Genomic DNA, 6,000 nt, shown 5'->3' on the forward strand with positions numbered 1-6,000 from the left:
AATCAGTCCCTGATCATTAACCCACCTGGTGTCCCAGGTCTAAATCAGTCCCTGATCATTAACCCACCTGGTGTCCCAGGTCTAAATCAGTCCCTGATCATTAACCCAACTGGTGTCCCAGGTCTAAATCAGTCCCTGATCATTAACCCACCTGGTGTCCCAGGTCTAAATCAGTCCCTGATCATTAACCCAACTGGTGTCCCAGGTCTAAATCAGTCCCTGATCATTAACCCACCTGGTGTCCTAGGTCTAAATCAGTCCATGATCATTAACCCACCTGGTGTCCCAGGTACAAATCAGTCCCTGATCATTAACCCACCTGGTGTCCCAGGTCTAAATCAGTCCCTGATCATTAACCCACCTGGTGTCCCAGGTCTAAATCAGTCCCTGATCATTAACCCACCTGGTGTCCCAGGTCTAAATCAGGCCCTGATCATTAACCCACCTGGTGTCCCAGGTCTAAATCAGTCCCTGATCATTAACCCACCTGGTGTCCCAGGTCTAAATCAGTCCCTGATCATTAACCCACCTGGTGTCCTAGGTCTAAATCAGTCCCTGATCATTAACCCACCTGGTGTCCCAGGTCTAAATCAGTCCCTGATCATTAACCCACCTGGTGTCCCAGGTCTAAATCAGGCCCTGATCATTAACCCACCTGGTGTCCCAGGTCTAAATCAGTCCGTGATCATTAACCCACCTGGTGTCCCAGGTCTAAATCAGTCCCTGATCATTAACCCACCTGGTGTCCTAGGTCTAAATCAGTCCCTGATCATTAACCCACCTGGTGTCCCAGATCTAAATCAGTCCCTGATCATTAACCCACCTGGTGTCCCAGGTCTAAATCAGTCCTTTATCAGAAGAGAGAATGGAAAAAAAGCAGTGGAACTGATTTGAATCTGATTTCAACTCATTCCATTGAGGTCCCAGTGTCTGCAGGTTGTTTTTTTTCCTTTCTATTAATCCCCAGACAACCGGTGTCCTGACTTCATTAATCAATCCCCAGACAACCGGTGTCCTGACTTCATTAATCAATCCCCAGACAACCGGTGTCCTGACTTCATTAATCAATTCCCAGACAACCGGTGTCCTGACTTCATTAATCAATCCCCAGACAACCGGTGTCCTGACTTCATTAATCAATCCCCAGACAACCGGTGTCCTGACTTCATTAATTAATCCCCAGACAACCGGTGTCCTGACTTCATTAATCAATCCCCAGACAACCGGTGTCCTGACTTCATTAATCAATCCCCAGACAACCGGTGTCCTGACTTCATTAATCAATTCCCAGACAACCGGTGTCCTGACTTCATTAATCAAGGCAGGAGAACCCGCAGACACTCGGCCTTCCGAGGAATGACTTTGACACCCGGGGTCTAAAGCACAATATGTTTTATAATGTATTGTATTAGTAGTTGTGTGTTTTATAATGTATTGTATTACTAGTAGTGGTATGTTTTATAATGTATTGTATTACTAGTAGTGGTATGTTTTATAATGTATTGTATTACTAGTAGTAGTGTGTTTATAATGTATTGTATTACTAGTAGTGGTATGTTTTATAATGTGTTGTATCACTAGTAGTAGTGTGTTTTATAATGTATTGTATTACTAGTAGTAGTGTGTTTTATAATGTATTGTATTACTAGTAGTAGTGTGTTTATAATGTGTTTTATAATCTATTGTATTACTAGTAGTAGTGTGTTTATAATGTGTTTTATAATCTATTGTATTACTAGTAGTAGTGTGTTTTATAATGTATTGTATTACTAGTAGTAGTGTGTTTATAATGTGGTTTATAATGTATTGTATTACTAGTAGTAGTGTGTTTTATAATGTATTGTATCACTAGTAGTAGTGTGTTTATAATGTGTTTTATAATGTATTGTATTACTAGTAGTAGTGTGTTTATAATGTATTGTATTACTAGTAGTAGTGTGTTTATAATGTATTGTATTACTAGTAGTAGTGTGTTTATAATGTGTTGTATTACTAGTAGTAGTGTGTTTATAATGTGTTGTATTACTAGTAGTAGTGTGTTTTATAATGTATTGTATTACTAGTAGTAGTGTGTTTTATAATGTGTTGTATTACTAATAGTAGTGTGTTTATAATGTGTTTTATAATGTGTTGTATTACTAGTAGTAGTATGTTTATAATGTATTGTATTACTAGTAGTAGTGTGTTTATAATGTATTGTATTACTAGTAGTAGTGTGTTTTATAATGTATTGTATTACTAGTAGTAGTGTGTTTTATAATGTGTTTTATAATGTGTTTTATAATGTATTGTATTACTAGTAGTAGTGTGTTTTATAATGTATTGTATTACTAGTAGTAGTGTGTTTTGTAATGTATTGTATTACTAGTAGTAGTGTGTTTTATAATGTATTGTATTACTAGTAGTAGTGTGTTTTATAATGTGTTGTATTACTAGTAGTAGTGTGTTTTATAATGTGTTTTATAATGTATTGTATTACTAGTAGTAGTGTGTTTTATAATGTGTTTTATAATGTGTTGTATTACTAGTAGTAGTGTGTTTATAATGTGTTTATAATGTATTGTATTACTAGTAGTAGTATGTTTATAATGTATTGTATTACTAGTAGTAGTGTGTTTTATAATGTGTTTTATAATGTGTTGTATTACTAGTAGTAGTGTGTTTATAATGTATTGTATTACTAGTAGTAGTGTGTTTTATAATGTATTGTATTACTAGTAGTAGTGTGTTTATAATGTATTGTATTACTAGTAGTAGTGTGTTTTATAATGTATTGTATTACTAGTATGTTTATAATGTATTGTATTACTAGTAGTAGTGTGTTTTATAATGTGTTTTATAATGTGTTGTATTACTAGTAGTAGTGTGTTTATAATGTATTGTATTACTAGTAGTAGTGTGTTTTATAATGTATTGTATTACTAGTAGTAGTGTGTTTTATAATGTATTGTATTACTAGTAGTAGTGTGTTTATAATGTATTGTATTACTAGTAGTAGTGTGTTTATAATGTATTGTATTACTAGTAGTAGTGTGTTTTATAATGTATTGTATTACTAGTAGTAGTGTGTTTTATAATGTGTTTTATAATGTATTGTATTACTAGTAGTAGTGTGTTTTATAATGTATTGTATTACTAGTAGTAGTGTGTTTTGTAATGTATTGTATTACTAGTAGTAGTGTGTTTTATAATGTATTGTATTACTAGTAGTAGTGTGTTTTATAATGTGTTGTATTACTAGTAGTAGTGTGTTTTATAATGTGTTTTATAATGTATTGTATTACTAGTAGTAGTGTGTTTTATAATGTGTTTTATAATGTGTTGTATTACTAGTAGTAGTGTGTTTTATAATGTGTTTATAATGTATTGTATTACTAGTAGTAGTATGTTTATAATGTATTGTATTACTAGTAGTAGTGTGTTTTATAATGTGTTTTATAATGTGTTGTATTACTAGTAGTAGTGTGTTTATAATGTATTGTATTACTAGTAGTAGTGTGTTTTATAATGTATTGTATTACTAGTGTGTTTTATAATGTATTGTATTACTAGTAGTAGTATGTTTTATAATGTGTTTTATAATGTATTGTATTACTAGTAGTAGTGTGTTTTATAATGTATTGTATTACTAGTAGTAGTGTGTTTATAATGTATTGTATTACTAGTAGTAGTATGTTTTATAATGTATTGTATTACTAGTAGTAGTGTGTTTATAATATATTGTATTACTAGTAGTAATATGTTTTATAATGTGTTTTATAATGTGTTGTATTACTAGTAGTAGTGTGTTTTATAATGTATTGTATTACTAGTAGTAGTATGTTTTATAATGTGTTTTATAATGTGTTGTATTACTAGTAGTAGTGTGTTTTATAATGTGTTTATAATGTGTTGTATTACTAGTAGTAGTGTGTTTTATAATGTATTGTATTACTAGTAGTAGTGTGTTTTATAATGTATTGTATTACTAGTAGTAGTGTGTTTTATAATGTGTTTTATAATGTATTGTATTACAAGTAGTAGTGTGTTTTATAATATATTGTATTACTAGTAGTAGTGTGTTTATAATGTGTTGTATTACTAGTAGTAGTATGTTTTATAATGTATTGTATCACTAGTAGTAGTGTGTTTATAATGTGTTTTATAATGTATTGTATTACTAGTAGTAGTGTGTTTTATAATGTATTGTATCACTAGTAGTAGTGTATTTTATAATGTGTTGTATTACTATCTGTATTGTTTCAAGGTGATCACTGCTGCCCTGATTGGTTCTCTGGTCTGTGGCCTCCTCCTTGTCATCGCTCTGGGCTGTGCCTTCAAACTCTACTCCCTCCGGACAAGAGAGTACAGGTAGGAGGATTTCATCTATCTCTCCCTCTATCTCTTTACCTCTGTATATATCAATACCTCATAACTTCACTTCTTTACCTCTGTATGTATCAATACCTAATCAATACCTCATAACTTCACTTTACCTCTGCATGTATCAATAACTTCACTTTACCTCTGTATATATCAATACCTAATAACTTCACTTTACCTCTATATATCAATACCTAATCAATACCTAATAACTTCACTTTACCTCTGTATATATCAATACCTCATAACTTCACTTTACCTCTGTATATATCAATACCTCATAACTTCACTTTACCTCTGTATGTATCAATACCTAATCAATACCTCATAACTTCACTTTACCTCTGTATGTATCAATACCTAATCAATACCTCATAACTTCACTTTACCTCTGTATGTATCAATACCTCATAACTTCACTTTACCTCTGTATGTATCAATACCTCATAACCTCACTCTACCTCTGTATGTATCAATACCTAATAACTTCACTTTACCTCTGTATGTATCAATACCTAATCAATACATCATAACTTCACTTTACCTCTGTATATATCAATACCTCATAACCTCACTTTACCTCTGTATATATCAATACCTCATAACTTCACTTTACCTCTGTATATATCAATACCTAATCAATACCTAATAACTTCACTTTACCTCTGTATATATCAATACCTAATCAATACCTCATAACTTCACTTTACCTCTGTATGTATCAATACCTAATCAATACCTCATAACTTCACTTTACCTCTGTATATATCAATACCTCATAACTTCACTTTACCTCTGTATATATCAATACATAATCAATACCTAATAACTTCACTTTACCTCTGTATATATCAATACCTCATAACTTCACTTTACCTCTGTATATATCAATACATAATCAATACCTCATAACTTCACTTTACCTCTGTATGTATCAATACATAATCAATACCTCATAACTTCACTTTACCTCTGTATATATCAATACATAATCAATACCTAATAACTTCACTTTACCTATGTATGTATCAATACCTCATAACTTCACTTTACCTCTGTATATATCAATACTTCATAACTTCACTTTACCTCTGTATGTATCAATACCTAATCAATACCTCATAACTTCACTTTACCTCTGTATATATCAATACCTCATAACCTCACTTTACCTCTGTATGTATCAATACCTAATCAATACCTCATAACTTCACTTTACCTCTGTATGTATCAATACCTCATAACTTCACTTTACCTCTGTATGTATCAATACCTCATAACTTCACTTTACCTCTGTATATATCAATACCTAATCAATACCTCATAACTTCACTTTACCTCTGTATGTATCAATACCTCATAACTTCACTTTACCTCTGTATGTATCAATACCTCATAACTTCTTGTCAGCGCCGTGTGTGTAGGTCGCAGGAGAGTCAAAATGGAGTCTTTTAATACATGTCCACAGAACACGCTCCATAACACTGAAACATACAGACATGAACAAACATGGGTACGAGGACCCGTCGCGCACCAACACAACAAATAAACAACACTGACAATAAAAACAATCTCTGACAAAGACATGAGGGGAAACAGAGGGTTAAATACACAACAAGTAATGAATGGGATTGAAAA

At 32.1% G+C, this 6,000-nt stretch overlaps 1 long non-coding RNA gene across 1 annotated transcript in view; it reads left to right on the forward strand.

Moving 5' to 3' along the window:
- The window catches only part of LOC135532703 (uncharacterized), a 43,404-nt gene extending 39,060 nt beyond the window's left edge, over positions 1–4,344 (forward strand). Inside the window, exon 3 of the long non-coding RNA XR_010454383.1 lies at positions 4,247–4,344. This is a non-coding gene — a long non-coding RNA (uncharacterized LOC135532703). The remainder of the gene's footprint in view (positions 1–4,246) is intronic.
- Positions 4,345–6,000: the final 1,656 nt, after the last annotated feature.

Source organism: Oncorhynchus masou, unplaced genomic scaffold (assembly GCF_036934945.1).
Source record: "Oncorhynchus masou masou isolate Uvic2021 unplaced genomic scaffold, UVic_Omas_1.1 unplaced_scaffold_1992, whole genome shotgun sequence".
NCBI lineage: Eukaryota > Metazoa > Chordata > Actinopteri > Salmoniformes > Salmonidae > Oncorhynchus > Oncorhynchus masou.